The following is a 19,552-nucleotide window of genomic DNA, read 5'->3' on the forward strand; positions in this document are numbered from 1 at the left end:
TTACTCCAAGCCCATATCAGTCACTACAGTTCTATTTGGTTCAACAGTTCCATTATGAATCATGTTTCAGAGTGTTTATATGAGCCATAAACATTTGCTTTGGGCTGAATCTTGCATATACAATCTCTGCTTGCAAGCAATTTTTTAAAACTATTTTTTCAAAAAGACCTAATTATATGTTAGAAAAGAAACTCATGAACTGGTACATTTAAAATGAGAGCTAACTAGAACCTTTGCCCAAAAGAGAACACATAGCCTTGTGATTAAAGTACAGGGCTGGGAGTCAGGAGACCTGGGGTTTGCTCCTGGCCCTGCCAGAGACTTTCCATGTGACCTTGAACAAGTCACTTAACTTCTTGCTGCCTTAGTTCACCCATAGGAACTTAATTTTCTAAACGCAAGGTGGAGATTTTCATAAGATTGCAGTTGATGCAGGTGTTTTTTTCCCCCTGTGAACCGTGGAATTTCAGTTTCCAGAAACACTTGTATGATATTCATTGATGGATGGGTCAGAGCAATATTGTCCTCAACTCTCAGAAGGCAGCACTTGCTAGCAGGCACAGATCATTTGTACAAGACAGCTCACTTGTTGAAAAGGTTTAATTTGGAGAGCCAAACTTTCACATTATTTCAATCTGGAGGGAAACTGAACTGTCTTTGTGTTTTGCTACCTTTCTAGAATTCATTAATCTTTAAATGTGGCTTTTTGGACAATTTAATACTTATTCTTTGAAACCCTTTTCACTACCAGTCAGTATATTTGCTCCCTTTTATATTAACCAACCCCTCCCATCTCACCAAACCAGTCTTCTTCCCACTGGCCTTCAAACAAGCCATCTCCCATACCTAGAATGCTCTTCCCCTACCTGGGCAACAAGTAGTAGTAATGTTCACTCTGGTGGAGCAATTGGCCACTGTTTGGCCCAACAGACAGAGCCACTAAAAGTTAATTCAGCAGCACATCCTAATTATATTAAAGCCCTTCTCCGCTGTTTTTTTCTCTTGAAACTATTTGCAGGTGGACATGAAAGAGCTCATTTCCTCACTATGTACAGGAACATGCCATACTGTGTCAGACCAGTGGTGTATCTACTCTAGTATTTTGTCATCCATAGTGGCTAGTAGCAGCTGCTTCATAGCAAGATGCAAGAAACCATGAAGTAGCAGTTACTGGATAACCTGCCAAAAGGGAAAGTTTCTTCCGAAACCTCAGTATGAATTAGATGCCTGTATATGCCCTGAAACATATGGGCTTTTTAAACATTACTATTTTAATTCTGGATGTTTGTTATCTATAGAACTATTTAATCCTTTTCTTCAATCTTTCTAAGTTCTTGACTTCAATAATATCTAAATTTATTTATTTGGATCTGTATGCCCCTGGCACCAATAAAGATAAAAAGTAAATATAATACTCCAGCACAACCAAAATGCAGCAGTACTATTCAACATAACCCACCACTAATGAACCAGGCAACTTAAAAACTTGTATCCCCATCCCCCTCCAACAATTCCTCATCCTAACAGCTCCCTCCACTATTTCCAAACCACCTTGGGGGGAGAGGGACATGAGTTTACAGCATATCCTGAAGGTCCTCAGATCTGGGCTATTTTGGACCAAGGAGGTAGGAGAAACTCCAAAAACTGCAGGTCTCCACAGAAGTCCTTTCTTCCTTATACCAATAGGAAGGTCCAGCTCAAGCACTATTGCTGATCTCAACTGTGGTAGGATGCCATAGGAAAAGAAACCACTCCACAGGGTAACTGCACTGAGTCAAAAGGTGTTTGCTGGATTTTGCTGTCATTTAATGTCTCTTGCTACCAGAAGTAAAGATTTGGGCATTTGTTTATCAGTGGAATCATTTTGTTAGAATTCTGGATCTCATCCAGAATCAGGAGAAGCCATCAGTGTTTGCTGTAAGCCACCATCTTGAAATCACATGGGTAGACCTGGGAGTGCTAATTTATTACCTGACACAGCACCACACAGAGATAGAAATGTAGTAATTACAGCTTTCCAGAAAGTTGAATGAGGAAACTTACAAAAATATCATAGTAACTCTTGTTTCTGTCTCTTATAAAATCATGAGTGGTGTAGAGAAAGTGAATAAGGAAAAGTTATTTACTTGTTCCCATAATATAAGAACTAGGGGCCACCAAATGAAATTAATGGGTAGCAGGTTTAAAACAAATAAAAGGAAGTTCTTCTTCACTCAGCGCACAGTCCACCTGTGGACCTCCTTGGCTGAGGAGGTTGTGAAGGCTAGGACTATAACAAGGTTTAAAAGAGAACTGGATAAATTCATGGAGGTTAAATCCATTAATGGCTATTAGCCAGGATGGGTAAGGAATGGTGTCCCCTAGCTTCTGTTTGTCAGAGGGTGGAGATGGATGGCACTTGATCATTACCTGTTAGGTTCACTCCCTCTGGGGCACCTGGTATTGACCACTGTCGGTAGACAGGATACTGGGCTGCATGGACCCTTGGTCTGACCAGTATGGCCATTCTTATGTTTTGTTCTCTTCCTCCCAGTGTTACCAAAGCTCAAGATTTTATCACATCCTCACAATATTTAGCATTTTTCTCAAAGACCAAGCTTCTGAAGTCATTATGATTTCAGAAGCTCAGCTTTCATTTAAAAACAACAAAAAAAAAGTATGTTTCTAGCCATCTTGGGCAGGGAGAAAAGACTGAAAATGTGAACCCCCCCCCAGGCTCAATATCCTCAAGATAAAAAAAAAAAAAATACAAAATTTATTATTTTAAAAATATTATGATTTTTAAGCCAATCTCATGATATTTGGGGTCCTGACTCATGCTTTTTTTAAATTCTTTGGGTTAGGAATACATTATTAGGAGATCAGCCAAAGTACAGAAGTACTCTTGCATACCCTCATATCTCCAGCCAAATCCCAGATATGCTTCTGCTCTAGTGGGGCTGGGAGGTGAAGAGCCAGACAGCTCTATATTACCCAGGGATTCCCTTAGGCTGGAATAATCTTCAATTATCTGTTTATGGTAGCTTTATAAACCCCTTACACTACCGGAAAAGCATAAAGAGATGACATCTGGGGCCAGAATCTGATCCTGTGGGTACATTCCTGCTTTTATGGAAGTCTATGGCAAAATTATCATTGGCTTCACTGGAGGCAAACTTAAGTCTTAGCAAACTTTTTTCAAACATGGGGCCCTGAATCTCCACTGCCTTGCACCTTGTGTAGTTATTTAAGCCTATGCAAAATGAATGAAAAATATAAGTTACTACCAAATCATAATTTGCCTCTCTCACTGGAGATAATGTTTACAGCCATTTTACAAAGGTATAAAATATAACACAAGGTGCAAAGCAGTAGTGCATCAGGTCCATTCAATGGACACCTCACATGAGCAAAACAAGCAGGATTTGGCACTAAGTTTGTACTAAAACACATCAGGAATGGTTTTGGGATCTTTAAATAAAACTACACACAACTCTATGAATAAACAACCTCTCACTCGGATTAGTAATGGATGCTTCATACAATATCACATCAGACAGTCCTTCTTCATAGCAGTAGGCACCTAAAACTATTCCAATATAAAAAATTCCTTTTAAAGTACATGATCAGATCCTCAGCTGGTATAATCTGGTGCAGCTCCATGTACTTCAGTTCTTTAGAGCTAGGTAAGGATCATTACGGTTGGTAACTACAATAGAATTAGGGCCAGATGTTTAGAGGAATCTAGCTGCCTAACGATGCAGATAGGTACTCAGTGCTCTACATAGGAGTCATGGCAGTAGGGCACTTAGATACTTTTGAAAATTCCACTGGGCACCTATCTGCCTCTTTAGGCACCTAAATACCTTTGAAAATCTGTCCCTCAATGTGATATAGTACACATCAGAGGCGAGTCCCATTTAGTAATCTTTATCAAATATTTTTAGCAAAATTAAATGTAACAGAAATGTTAATGATTCGTTAATTATCACTGGCCTGCAGACAAATGTATAAGTAATGAAAATATGACAGAGAGGTTGTGGGCAAGCTCTGTAGTCTAAAAATAGTCCAGTAGAATAAACCCTAAATGTTCATTATTTAGAGAGCAAAACTGACAATTCCAGTTACAATTCTATGATAAATTTAGAAAAAAGTCTAAACAAATCACATTGCCCCTCATGTTTCAGAGTAGCAGCCGTGTTAGTCTCTAAGGTGCCACAAGTACTCCTTTTCTTTTTGCGAATACAGACTAACAAATTTATTTGAGCATAAGCTTTCGTGAGCTACAGCTCACTTCATCGGATGCATCCGATGAAGTGAGCTGTAGCTCACGAAAGCTTATGCTCAAATAAATTTGTTAGTCTCTAAGGTGCCACAAGTACTCCTTTTCTTACTGCCCCTCATGAAAGTCCTCCATCATGTGGTAGGATTGAAGTACTGACAGTGTTCTAAAGCTTTGCAGTTAAAGACTGTGGGTTATATCCTCATCTGGTGTATGTTGACACAGCTCCATTACTGGCAAAGTAGCTGTACCAATTTACAAAAGCTGAGGGTCTGGACTTGTGTATTTTCAGATTTTCTTTGAGACACCTAGTAAACCATATTGATATGGAATAAGCACAGGATTGGAAGTCTAGAACAGCTAAATTATAATCCCAACTCTGATGCAAATGCCCTGTGTGGTCTTGGACAAGTCCCTTAAAGTTTCCAGTGCCTTATTTTAGATACTTTGGGCCAGATCCTGGCCCCTACTATGGCTTCTTTTGACTCAAAGTTGGTTCAACCAGTCAGATGAGAATTCCTAAAGTGATGAAAAGCTAGTGTAGGTGGTGTGTCAGGTATATGGCTGTGGAGAGAGGGCATAGCAGGAGGACTCCTGTGCTCTGGCATTCCTTAACTGACATAATGGCCTTTGCTCTAATTTGCACATACTGGTTATGGCCCCATTCTTGGAGCCGTTCTAACTTATATTGGGGGCAAAATTGGTGCTCAGACAACTCCAGAGTTGGAAGAGTGTAAAGGTGGCATAAACCTACCTTTGCTCCCTGCTTCAGGTTCTACACAAAGTGGAGCTGGACAGATTCAAAGATTCTTAGGCTTGATTTTCAGAAGTGTTGAGACACAAAACTCTACCTGAACTCAAAGGGAGCAGAGAATCAGGACAAAAGTTTCTAAATCTAAGTACCCAAAAAAAGTCCACTTTTGAAGGTGCTGGCCTTCTTTGCTTCAGTTTTGCCATCTGTAAGATGGGAACAACAACACTTACCAGTCTCATAGTGCTACACGGACTGATGTTTATGAAGCACTTTAAAGATTAAAAAAGTGTTATTGTATGTAAATGCTAACTTAAATATTACTATTTCTAAATGTGAGCATTTGGCTGCATACATGCTCTTGGCTGGTGATTTGGAGATTTTTGGTTTTGTTCTTTTTAGTTAACTTGCAAGACAATATTTCTATAAGTTAGTAGGAAGAATGTTATGGCACCTTTTACCCTTGCTTCTATACTGAAATAATAGTATAAGAATATAATAAAATAATAATGTAGCTGAATAATAATGAGAATGAGATATATACAGAAGACAACATATATATGAGTCAACAGCGTGCACTTGTTGCCAAGAAGGCCAATGGCATTTTGGGATGTATAGGTAGGGGCATTGCCAGCAGATCGAGGGACGTGTTCGTTCCCCTCTATTCGACATTGGTGAGGCCTCATCTGGAGTGCTGTGTCCAGTTTTGGGCCCCACACTACAAGAAGGATGTGGAAAAATTGGAGAGAGTCCAGCGGAGGGCAACAAAAATGATTAGGGGACTGGAACACATGACTTATGAGGAGAGGCTGAGTGAACTGGGATTGTTTAGTCTGCGGAAGAGAAGAATGAGGGGGGGATTTGGTAGATGCTTTCAACTACCTAAAAGGGAGTTCCAAAGAGGATGGATCTAGACTGTTCTCGGTGGTAGCTGATGACAGAACAAGGAGTAATGGTCTCAAGTTGCAGTGGGGGAGGTTTAGGTTGGATATTAGGAAAAACTTTTTCACTAGGAGGGTGGTGAAACACTGGAATGCGTTATCTAGGGAGGTGGTGGAATCTCCTTCCTTAGATATTTTTAAGGTCAGGCTTGACAAAGCCCTGGCTGGGATGATTTAGTTGGGGATTGGTCCTGCTTTGAGCAGGGGGTTGGACTAGATGACCTCCTGAGGTCGCTTCCAACCCTGATATTCTGTGATATTCTATGACAACACAAAAGAAAATTAAGTGGAAAAAAAAAAAAAGTCAAACATGCTCAGACTGAGGGAAACTTCTTGACTTCTTCTCTTTACGAGATATCTATGAGGCAGATTAGCACAGAGTGCAGACCCAAAAGCTGAGAAGAGCTGAGGACAAATCACAGCTATTTCAAGGATTCAGATCAAATGCTGATATATTTAAATGGGCTGTCTTCTAGATGGGAGGGTTTTTTTCAATGTCATTTTATTACACTGCAAGGGAGGAAAACAGACAGTTCAATCACAAAATCATAATGCTTAAGCAGCATGAAATCATAAAGCCAGCAACAAAACAGGTGAAGCATGCTACATTTGTGATTCATATGCTTCCTTTCACCCTAGTACTGTATTAGTATACTGATACCCCTAAATAGCCAGTTCCTGCTGGTCTCTCCCAGCACAAGTGGAACATTATCCATTTGGGTATACTTACTGTACTGCATTCCATCATATAGAAACAATGCATGTGAACAGTTAAACTGTTTATTCAACTGTACATATTGGTTACAAGGTACAATAGGATTGTTGTTTAAACATGTACATAGGACACAATTCATACAAATAATCTCTGTGATCAGATTCCAGACACCACTGAAGCACTAAATACTGTTATGATATAAGGTAATTTGGTAATTTTGCTCTACTACAGCCATCCTGCTATTTTTTAAAATACCAATATGAACTAAAATAGCAAATTATTTTAAAAAGCATAATCAAAAAACAGCAAGTTTAAGTTTGAGTTTTCCCTGACATTTCATGTTCCAACATTTTCCTCCTCCTATTTCATGATCCCAAGGTTAATATACTTCATTGAAAAGTTATGCCAGGGGTTCTTAAAAGTGATGTCTCCCACAGATTGTTAGCTCCATTATTTCACTGTTAAACCAGAGAGCAAACATTTCAGAGTCTTTACTCCCAACCTTATCTTGGGACTCCCACATGGTCACACTGCAGTTGCCAACCAAGCTACTATACTGACTTTATAACAAATCATTCAAAGGAAAGATACCAGGCCCAATTCATCTGTGTACTGCCACAGAGCTCAGCACAGAGACCTTAAAGGGAAGGTGGAGGAATCACTTTGCACCACCTCTGTGCCTTCCCTGTCCTAGTCTAAGGAGAGTCTACTTCAGCCCCTGGTGCAGTTTAGAGCAGCCCGAGAGCAACCCTAACTTGTACACAGCTGCCTATGGCCCCAAACTGTACTCCAGCTTCTAAGAATGCCCCAGGAACAGCCCTTGCACCAGGTTCTTGTGCAGGGAGATGGCACAGAGTCAGGAACTGCTCACCAACTTGCAGGATTAAATCTATATTGTGTCACCTCAGCAATGTCCAAATCCTCCTAGCACAAATTCACTGCCTAACCTAGGGGTAAAAATTTTCAAAATTGCCAAGTGACTTGAGAATGGGATAAGGCTCTTAAGTCATTTTGGCACTTTTGAAAATTCTTACCCCTAGGTCTCAAACATTATCATGTGTTCATTACCATCTTAATCATTAAATCAGCTATGCCAATCATTTTTAACTGTAATGAGATCCTTGAGCCAGGCACCAATAGAATGATCTTTTAAGTGACTTTTTAGGGCTTGTAAAAAGTGCTGGATTGGCAGCCCAAGTGCCTGAAGTCATTTCATTATCCATAGAACAGGTACAGCATGAGCAGCAGCAGCTTTCCTCACAATGAACCCCAATATGCCTCAATCCTCCCTCATAGAGATTACCTTTGATTTCTGAGTACTAATAGGAAATAGTACATTATACCTCAAAAATTAGTTTAATAATAGTTCAGAGCCGGTCTCAATATCTTCACACTTCCTGTACACCTGTCTAAATCCAGAATACCTTCAAGGTGGTCAGTGGAGTTACTTCCAGATGTATGCAGCTGTAACTGTGATCAGAATAGGAATCATTATCTCTACTTCTAATGTAAGCAATAATTTTAATACATTCAGATTTGTTAACATTTTTTAGAATATCTATTTGTCCCTATGAGTGGACATGAGATATTCTAGGATATATTGATGCAAATGTCTAAAATTACTTTCAAGACAATATCATTGCTTTTAAAAAATGAAGTGAATTAACTTTTACTGTATAGCATACATCCAAGACATATTTTGTTTTCCCGATATCTACATATCTATAATCCACTTTGTGCCAACAAGGGCTTTTTTGTTGTAGTCAGAAAATCATTTTAAATTTCTTAATTGGTGATGTATATATTTATTGTATATTAGAATGTCACTTAGGTCTCACATATTTAAATTTTCAGAATAATTTTTCCAGATTTTCTATATTTATCCCCACATATATTTGAAGGTAAGAACCAGAATTCCTAAAGTTTCTCTTTTCAGCCAGAAGATGGAGTCACTGTATTCCTATCAATGTCTTCATCACATATACTATTATCCTGTCCAATATCTATAGTTATAGCCAGTTTCTCTCCACACCAACATCAATAATCTGCTTCAGGATTACGAGGAAATGGCAATGTACAGCACAGTGCTGATTTATCTGTTGAAATATGCTCTATTAAATTACTTGTTTTGTCTTCTAGTTTACATATTTCACTTTTCAAGAGATGATTTGATGCTAAAAAGTTAGTTGACAGTTAAATGTACTTTTTAACCATGATCTAACCACTTGTCAAGCAGAATCATTGCATATAGTACTGCGGCCAGATGATTCAGTGCATCTGAACAAAACAGTGCATCATCAAGTCCCGACTTCTGGCAGTTGGAGGTTCAGGGACACCTGGACGATGGGGTTGCATCCCTAACCATTTTGACTAAGAGTCACTGATGGACCTATCCTCCATGAATTTATCTAATTCTTTTTTTAACCCAGTTATACATTTGGCCTTCACAACATCCCATGACAACAAGTTCCACAAGTTGACTGTGTGCTGTTAGAAGTACTTTCTTTTGTTTTTTTTAAAACCTGCTGCCTATCATTGGGTGACTGCTAGTTCTTGTGAAGGGGCAAATAACACTTCCCTATTCACTTTCTGTATACCATTTATGATTTTATAGACCTCTATTATATCTCCCCTTATTCATCTCTTTTTCTAAGATAAACAGTCCCAGTCTTTTTAATCTCTCCTCATATGGAAGCTGTTCCATACCCCTAAACATTTTGTTGCCCTTCTCTGTACTCTTGTTTGAAATGGGGTGACCAGAACTGCACACAGTATTCAAAGTGTGGGTGTACCATGGATTTATATAGTGGCATTATGGTATTTTATGTTTTATTAGGAACCATTAGAAAAGAGACATAACATTCTATTTTCTGCAAATTTTACCGTGTCACTGTTCACCCTCCTTTTCCAGATCATTTATGAATATGTTGAACAGTGCAGATCCCAGTACAGATCCTTGGGGGACCCTGTTATTTACCTTTATCCATTGTGAAAACTGTTTATTCCTTTGTTTTCTATCTTTTAACCAATTACTGATCTCTGAGAGGACCTTTCCTCTTATCCCAAGTTTCCTTGCTTTGCTTAAGAGCCTTTGGTGACAGATCTTGTCAAAAGCTTTCTGAAAGTCCAAGTATGCTATTTCAACTGGTTTCAGAGTAACAGCCGTGTTTGTCTGTATTCGCAAAAAGAAAAGGAGTGCTTGTGGCACCTTAGAGATTAACCAATTTATTTGAGCATAAGCTTTCATGAGCTACAGCTCACTTCATCGGATGCATACTGTGGAAAGTGTAGAAGATCTTATTATATACACACAAAGCATGAAAAAATACCTCCTCCCACCCCACTCTCCTGCTGGTAATAGCCCTGTGATGGTGCCCCCTGAATAGATATGTGGGCACAGTTGGCAACGGGCTTTGTTGCAAGGATAGGTTCCTGGGTTAGTGGTTCTGTTGTGTGGTATGCGGTTGCTGGTGAGTATTTGCTTCAGGTTGGGGGGCTGTCTGTAGGCAAAGACTGGCCTGTCTCCCAAGATTTGTGAGAGTGTTGGGTCATCCTTCAGGATAGGCTGTAGATCCTTAATAATGCGTTGGAGGGGTTTTAGTTGGGGGCTGAAGGTGACGGCTAGTGGCGTTCTGTTATTTTCTTTGTTAGGTCTGTCCTGTAGTAGGTGACTTCTGGGACACCATCACAGGGCCTAATAACATCAGCCACACTATCAGAGGCTCGTTCACCAGCACATCCACCAATGTGATATATGCCATCATGTGCCAGCAATGCCCCTCTGCCATGTACATTGGTCAAACTGGAGAGTCTCTACGTAAAAGAGTAAATGGACACAAATCAGACGTCAAGAATTATAACATTCATAAACCAGTCAGAGAACACTTCAATCTCTCTGGTCACGCGATTACAGACATGAAAGTCGCTATTTTACAACAAAAAAACTTCAAATGCAGACTCCAGCGAGAAACTGCTGAATTGGAATTCATTTGCAAATTGGATACAATTAACTTAGGTTTGAATAGAGACTGGGAGTGGCTTAGTCATTATGCAAGGTAACCTATTTCCCCTTGTTTTTTTCCTACCCCCCCCCCAGACGTTCTTGTTAAACCCTGGATTTGTGTTGGAAATGGCCCACCTTGATTATCATACACATTGTAAGGAGAGTGGTCACTTTAGATAAGCTATTACCAGCAGGAGAGTGGGGTGGGAGGAGGTTTTTTCATGCTTTGTGTGTATATAATAAGATCTTCTACACTTTCCACAGCATGCATCCGATGAAGTGAGCTGTAGCTCACGAAAGCTTATGCTCAAATAAATTGGTTAGTCTCTAAGGTGCCACAAGTACTCCTTTTCTTATTTCAACTGGATCACTCTTGTCCATGTGCTTGTTGACACCCTCAAAGAATTTTAATAGATTGGTGAGATATGATTTCCCTTTACAAAAACCATGTTGACCCTTCCCTAACAAATCATGTTTATCTAGGTGTCTGATAATTCTGTTGTTTATTATAGTTTCAACCAATTCACCAGGTACTGAAGTTAAGCTAACCAGACTGTAATTGGTAGGATTACCTCTGAAACCTTTTTAAAAGTTGACTTTACATTAGCCACCATACAGTCATCTGATACAGAGGCTAATTTAAGTGATAGGTTACATACCACAGTTAGTAGTTCTGTAATATGATATCAGAGTTTCTTCAGAACTCTTGGGTGTATACCATTTGGTCCTGGTGACTTGTTACTCTTGAATTTAGGAATTTTTCCAAAACCTCTCTATTGACACCTCAGATTCAGCACCTAAAAAGAATGGCTCACATGTGGGAATCTTCCCCATATCCTCTGCAGTGAAAACTGATCCAAAGAATTCATTTAGCTTCTTTGCAATGACTTTGTTTTCTTGAGTGCTCCTTTAGTACCTTGATCACCCAGGGGACCCAATGACTATTTGGCATGCTTTTTCCTTCTGATGTACTTAAAAAATACTATTAATTTGAAGAAAAACTAGCTAAAGACACAAACCCTTTCTTGGCCTGCCTTATTATACTTTTACACTTGACTTGCCAGAGTTTTTGTTCCTTTCTATTTTCTTTGCTAGGATTTGACTTCCAATTTTTAAAAGATGCCTTCTTGTCTCTAGCCACCCCTTTTACTCTGCTGTTTAGCCCTGGTGGTATTTTTCGGGTTTTTTTTACGTGGGGCATACGTTTAGTTTGAGCCTCTATTACGGTGTTTTTAAATAGCCTCCATACAGTTTGCAGGCATTTCATCCTTATGACAGTTTCTTTTAATTTCCATTTAACTAGCTTTCTCATCTTTTGTGTAGCTCCCCTTTTTGAAATAAAATGCTATTGTGGTTGGTTTCTTTGGCATTTTCTACCTGTAGTCATATTAAATTTAACTACAATATGGTCGCTATTACCTTTTAAGGGAAACTGGAAAAGAGGGTAGGTGGTGTCTCCCCACTGTTCAGAAGTTAGGAGCCCCAACCCTCCTTTGTCCATTTTCCTTAGGAGATGCCGCCCATAAATTCACTTATAGACAAGAGTTGAAAGGGAACCAGCTCATCTCTGTAAGGAGCACCTGCACTGAATATCTCCCACGTTTGTTATCAGCTAAATTGTGACATCTTGACCCTATTTCTTTATCTACCTCACTAGGTCCCTGATCTGCTGTAGGGAAGACAAAAAAACAAAAAACAAACAAAAAAAAAACACCCACCCCTTCTTGACCACTTTGGCAGTGATGGAGGGAAGAATTTCTTCCCAGCCCCAAAGAAAAGACATGACTGGCACAATCCCACAGTAAATAAAACTCAAAAGGTGGGAGGGTAGTTACTACTAGTCCATGATTGCTGAGAGAGAGTGTTCCCTCTGGAATGCATGGGATATAAGTGCCCTCCATTCCCCTTAGTGCACATGGGGAGTTCACCTGCTCTGGACATTTCCTGTTCCCGCCCTTGGGGTCACTCAGATAAATCCATCCCCCTTTTTCCTCCCTTGTAACCCAATGCAGTACGTATCCTTAAAGGAGCCCCATACTCTTTTTCCTGCTGCCCAGGAGAAGAGTCAATACATTCCATTCACTATTTTCATCTGAATGTCACTCTTTGGATCCAATCCTGCTCCCACAGAAGTCAACAGCAACGCTCCCTTTGACTTCACTAGGAGCAGCATCAGTCCCTATGTGTGGTTTACTAATCACTTCACTCTTCCAGCTCAAAAAGGGGTAGCACACTCTTATTGCAGCATGGTGCATTAGAGATTTTTGTAGTATAGAAATACTTAAGTTATATCTCTTGGAAACTAGCAGCGTTACATCCAACAGCGCAGCAAACAAAAACAGAGTTTTGAAAAGAGCAGAAAACAAGTAATGGAGAATTTGTGCTTTCCATGTGCTTTGGATACAGGTGTGACAAGGAAGAAAAGGGAGTTTCAGACTTCATTTGGGAGTTCTTGAAAAATAGCGTATTGGAAGGTTGCTATACCAGGTAACATCAGCAGCTCCAGTAGTAAATAAACCACCATTTACCAACATACTAACTATTAGCACTTCATGAAATGAGTGATCAATCTTAAAAAAAAAAAGCTGGTTCATGAGCTACTAATAGCACAGAAGGACAACTAAACAAAAGGCTACTGTAGTCCTATGAAGGGAATTTTTATAGACCCTTTTAAATCTGCTGATGCACTTGGGGAGTAAATGTATCAGTGATGAATTAAAAAGTCTATACTGAAGTAAACATTTTAGTGTATTTGGGAAGGAGGGACAAGTTAACAGAGATTCACATTTTTCAAGGGCAAATGAGGTCATCTACTTCTTTGTAGCTGTTTTTCTTCCTGTAGAATCTTCTAAAGACTTTTGCTTACTTGTTTTACCTATAATGTATGATACACCCACTCTACCAATGGGTCAGTGGGATCTCCCAGGTACGAAAGCACCTTTTCAAGAGAAAACCACAGCACCAGTATTTTTTTTCTAATGGGGGAGTTCCTTTGAAGTTTTTATATGAGAGGACTTGAAAACTGTACAGTCCCACTCTATGAATCATTGTTTCTAAAATGGATTTTATTCATTGGAGCAAATTTATTATTATTTATTGAGTAGATGTCATTTTTAAGACATGCTATATAAGTTCTCTTTATGAAATTAATTAAAATGAAATAATTTCCTTCAGAAACTGTTATATAGTTCCTCACTCCTTTTGGCTGTTGAGAAGCATGGATTATATGAATTGCACCACCCACAGAGTTTCCTTAAATTGAGACATTCATATTGTGCTTTCATCCAGAAATATATGGGCCTGTAGCAGTTAAACAACCTAATACCATATGGGTTATGTAAATAAAAGAAAAGTGTGAGAGTACTGATGTCAATATGTCACCATCATTGTCATTTCTCATATTTAATTATGTTGTTCTTTAACAGAGACAATGAGTAATTGACACCAATAGAGTTGGGCCAGTTAACACCAAGTCTAAACATAACTGAAAGCTTTTTAGAACAAAAGCAATCTTTGTGAATAGTATTTTATGAACCATGCCGTTATATTATATTTCCACAGTTATTTGAGTGGTACATAACCATTCTAAAATTAATCAGTGGTTTAATCCTTAAACACAAGCAAGGTATTTTCAGCAATCATGCACTCCCTGACAAACTTGTCCCTGACAATATTTCCTGCCAGTCTATGACACTCTCTGGCAGCAACGAAATGAGCAATCAGAAGAGAAATCCCAATGAAAAAAATCAGGATTTTCTCAGTAATAACTGCAGGGTACATTTTCTTGCCTTGTTTCCCTCTGTGTTTGAAAGCTGTTAAGATTTAATGGACGGGGTCCACTTTCTTTACATTGCTGTACTTTAAAGTACAAGCAAGCAAACCACCACCCAAAATTCACACCAGTATGTTAGTGAGGTCTCAGTAAAATTTTTCATTTCTTCTAGGTTTAAATTTACACATATCTGAAGCATATTTAAGCATAGCAAGACAAACACTGTTTACAACTGAGCATATTCATAGAATTGTAGAAACGTAGAGTTGGAAGGAACCTCCAGAAGTCATCGAGTCCAGCCCTCTGCACACCAGCAGGGCCAGATAAACCTAGACCATCACTGACAGGTTTTTGTCCACTGTTTTTAAAATGCTCCAATGATGGGGATTCCACAACCATCTTTGGAAGCCTATTCTAATATTTAACTATCCTTATATTTATGATCCCTTGCTGCAGATTAAGTCATTACTTCTTGCCCTACCTTCAGTGGTCCTGGAGAACAGTTGATCACAGTCCTCTTTGTAACAACCCTTAACATATTTGAAGTCTGTTATCAGGTCCCATCTGTCTTCTTTTCTCAAGACTAAACATGCCCAGTTTTTTTAATCTTTCCTCATAGGTCAGGTTATCTAAACCTTTCAACATTTTTGTTGCTTTCCTCTGGAATTTCTCCAATTTGTCCATATCTTTCCTAAAGTATGGCACCAAGAACTGTACACAATACTTCAATTGAGGCCCCACCAGTGCTGAATAGAATGGGACAATTATCTCCCATGTCTTCCATACAACACTCCTGTTAATACAGCCCAGAATGACATTAGCCTTTTCCACAATTGCATCACATTGTTGAATCATTCAATTTGTGATCCATTATAACCCCCAGATCCTTTTCAGCAGTGCTACCACCTAGCCAATTATTCCCCATTTTTCAATTGTGCATTTGATTTTTTCTTTCCTAAGCGAAGTACTTTGTACTTGTTGATATCAGACCAATTCTCTAGTTTGTCAAGGTAATTTTGAATTCTAATACTGTCTTCCAAAGTGCTTGCAATCCCTCATAGCTTGGTGTCATCTGCAGATTTTATAAGCACACACTCCACTTCATTATCCAATTTATTTATGAAAATATGGACTAATACTTGACCAGGACATAGCCCTATGGGACCCCACTAGATACATCCTCCCAGTTTGTCAGCAAACTATTGATAACTATTATTTAAATACAGTCTTTCAATCAGTTTAGAGTAATTTCATCTAGACCACATTTCCCTAGTTTGCTTATGAGAATACCATGTGTGACTGTGTCAAAAGCTTTACTAAAATCAAGATATATCATGCCTTATTACTTCCCCCATCCAATAGGCCAACAACCCAATCAAAGAAGAAAATTAGGTTGGTTTGACAAGACTTGTTCTAGACAATTTCATGTTGGCTATTCATTAAACCCTATTTACCTACAGGTACTTACAAATTGATTGTTTAGCCATTTGTTCCAGTATCTTTCCAGGTATCACAGTTAGGCTGATAGGTCTATAATGTCCCAGGTCCTCTTAGTTCCCCTTTTTAAAGATAGGTACTATATTTGCCCTCTTCCAGTTGTCTGGGACCTCACCTGTCCTCCATGAGTTCTCAAAGATAATTGCTAATGATTCCAAGATTGCTGCAGCTAGTTCCTTAAATATGCTAAAATGAATTTAATCAGGCCTCGGATGTCAGGACCAGGACATAGGCAACCGGTCCTACTCACTGGAGCCAAAGCCCATCCTAGTCATTCGAGCTAAGGGTCAAGCCAAGGCTCAGAGCCAAACTCAGGAACTGGGAACCAGAGCCAATGATCAGAGCCAGAAGGTAGGCAAGGGAACAGGAGCAGTAGAGGGCAGGAAAAGACTGGAGCAAGTCTGAACTAAGAGCAATTACAGCTGCCAGCATAAGCATTGACCAGCCAATGACCTGCTACACCTGCTGCCAATGAGCTTAAATGCAGACCTGTTACTTCCTTTCAGGTAGTTGGGTGGGTTAGCCAATCAGTTGATTCTGCTGCAGCCCGGGCAGGTTCATTAACCTGCCTGAAGGTTGAGCCAGCTAGCTTCAGGCTCAGTTGAGGAAATTCAAACTTATGTTTCCTGACACTGCCAACTTGAATATATCTAAACTTACCTAAATATTCTTTTACTGGTTCTTTTCCTATTTTGGCTTGCATTCCTTCCTCCTTGTTAATATTAATTGTGTTGAGTATCTGGTCACTGTTTACCTTTGTTAGTGAAGACTGAAGCAAAATAGGCATTAAACTCAACCATCTTGATATCCTCAGTTATTAGCTCTCTTTTCCCAGTAAGCAGAGGACCTACATTTCACTAGATGTTTGCCATTAGCTACAGTACAATAGAATGGGTAAACTGTTAAATGCATAACAAAGATACATTTGTTCCACTGTCAGATATATGTTCAGGAAGATTTCACTATAACCTAAAAGGTTCTGTAGTTTGATTCATGAAAGGTTAGTCATTTAGGGTATGTCTACACTGCAATTAAACAGCTGCAGCTGGTCCATGTCAGCTGACTCAAGCATGCAGTGGTGGGGCTTCTGGGATGTTTAATTGTGGTGTCAACACTTGGACTGGAGCCCAAGTTCAAGGACCCTATGAGGAGAGGAGGATCCCAGAGTAAGGGGTCTAGCCCAAGCATCTACCCCACAATTAAACAGCCCCAAACCCCACAAGTCTGACTAAGCTGACATGGGCCAGCTGTAGGTGTTTCATTGTAGTGTAGACATATCCTTAGCGGAACAAACTTCATTGTGATACTTTCCAAAAAAGACATTCACCCACATCTGTAGTTCAAAAGGCTACATCTTTTATAACAATGTTACCAAAAGTCAGGATGGTGATTCTACCCAAGTTAAAAATAGAACGTTGCTATTATTATTATATACTGTACATAGGAGTAAATTAACTGTCTGGCAAATCTTTGCACATGGTTCATTCTACGGTATACATAAAAGGTTTAGTCTATTAGCTTCTCTCTTTCTTTATTTTTTTGTAGTTAATACTGTTGTTTGAGCTGTCTCCTACCTTTGTTTGTGTTAATACAGCTAAAATTGTTAATATAATACCCCAGAAGTAAAAAGCTGAACTACTAAACTCAGCATTTTTTATTGTTGTTGCATTGTCGAAGCCCATACATATAGTGTGTGTAAGGAGACGAATGCATTATTGCATCACATTCTTAATTGCACCTCGCTCTGCAGGATTCCATTGGAAACTCTGCATGTTGTATCTTTATAAGAAATATTATGTTGGGAGAATTTAGAGAAGCAGAAAGCTGGTAAACAAATAGCCATTACACAGAGAGATATTATGCATTGTGCATTAAATAATCTAAATCTTTCAGAAGATTATCAAGATTTTTAGTAAACCAATTCCAAAGACACTGACTCATCTGCTTATTATATCTAGTACAGTAAGTGCCTTTACTTTGTTCCTGAAAAGGAAATATGCTATCAGCCTTAGTTACAGATATCGCTTCCATGCATCTAAAAACTGTCAAGATCTTATTTCAGCCAAAGACACACACACATTTGGATTTGAATATTTTTCAGATTCAAAATTATTTTTCAGATTCAAAATTGGAGGGTAGGATGGAGAATCTCCAGTCTGGACTATATTGGATAGGTAATCGAGTGTGTTTACTGCGGATGGAGGACAGAAAGTGGGACATGGAGTGCTCACTACTTGAATAGCTTTTCCAGATTGTTATATGTCTATATTCTGTCATTCTTAGATAATTACGAGGACACAAAGGTTTGGCTGAGTGGTGTTAAAAGGCACATGCACACCTATAGAGGCAGAGAATCTCATTCAGAGATCTGTTTGCATCTTTCACTCAAAATTGGTATAGGAATGAATCACAGGCATAGCAGTTATTTGCAAGTTATTGATATGCTATGTAGGTTCTGTCTTACCACAAAGGAATTTTCTCATGAAAAAGACATTAAATCAAGGGCACAGATCATGTCCCCCAGATCTGTGTTTTGATGCCCTCCTTCCCTCCCATGTATGGATCTGTCTCTCCAGCACCACAGGTAAGTGGGAGAGGGTCAGCCACTACCAAGGCAATGTCCCCTCCCCTCCACCTCAGACCCTGGAGAGAGGTCTTTCCTGGGTCAGGATTTATGTTGCAACTGAGAATGGAGACAGGACATGCCTGGAATGGGGGAGAATATGACCATCATGCCACCACCCCATTGAGACTTGTCAGAAAAGATAATAAGGCATCAGCTATATTACTCTTTCCATGGCCTTGTTCCAGACAAGAAAACTGTACTTTTCATGGGAACATACGAGTTTCAATTAACTTTCTTTGGGAGGGTTTCTCAGGTCCAGGATGAAATTCCTGGTCAAAATGAGATAGATAGATAGATCCATCTCAGAATAGCCAATACCCTGGTGGCTAGTGCACTCAGATGGGAGACTCAGGAGTAGGAGACCTAGCTTCAAGTCTCTGCTCTGCCTGAGTCCTGGGGGTGGTTGAGCCAGAAATGGAGAAGCAGAAATGAAGGAATGCTGAAGGATGGACCAGAAGGGGAGATAGTCTCAATGCTTTAAGTGTGGAAAGATCAGATGCAATAGGCAGGTCTGCCCCTTGAAGAAGAGGGCTTGCTGTCAGAGCTTCCCTAGGGATCCCCTAATATATAGAGTTTCGGTGGGTGGAGGGTGCTGTCGCAGGTTGTATTTACTCGCCTTGATTTTCAATAGGGCTTGTGGGCCCTCCCCTTTTTTCTCACTGAAGTCAATGGAAAATGCCCAATGGGTTTTGGATCACACTCCTTATCCTTAGCTAGATACCTCTGCAGGATCTGAGCCAGATGAAGAGAGTTCCATGAAGATAGCTGACGTCCTCTCAGTCGATACAGGATGGGGTAGATCCACATATGGTGAGACCCTCCATGCAGTTTATCTAGGGGAGATATTTATTAGTCTATTTAGTCTTATAGGACAAAATCCTGCAATCTTCAGTCCTTACTCAGGCAAAATAACACTGCTTTGATGCAAACAAGAGTGTTGCCTGTATATGGATATTCTATTCTGTATAGGTTCTTATACAGCACTC

General features: G+C 39.5%; 1 long non-coding RNA gene across 1 annotated transcript in view; it reads right to left on the reverse strand.

Annotated features, from left to right (window-relative positions):
• Positions 1 to 19,351, reverse strand: part of LOC141996568 (uncharacterized) — a 135,646-nt gene extending 116,295 nt beyond the window's left edge. The window contains exon 1 of the long non-coding RNA XR_012641565.1: positions 19,288 to 19,351. This is a non-coding gene — a long non-coding RNA (uncharacterized LOC141996568). The remainder of the gene's footprint in view (positions 1 to 19,287) is intronic.
• Between the last annotated feature and the right edge of the window lie 201 nt (positions 19,352 to 19,552).

The sequence above is a fragment of the Natator depressus genome, chromosome 12 (genome assembly GCF_965152275.1).
Source record: "Natator depressus isolate rNatDep1 chromosome 12, rNatDep2.hap1, whole genome shotgun sequence".
NCBI lineage: Eukaryota > Metazoa > Chordata > Testudines > Cheloniidae > Natator > Natator depressus.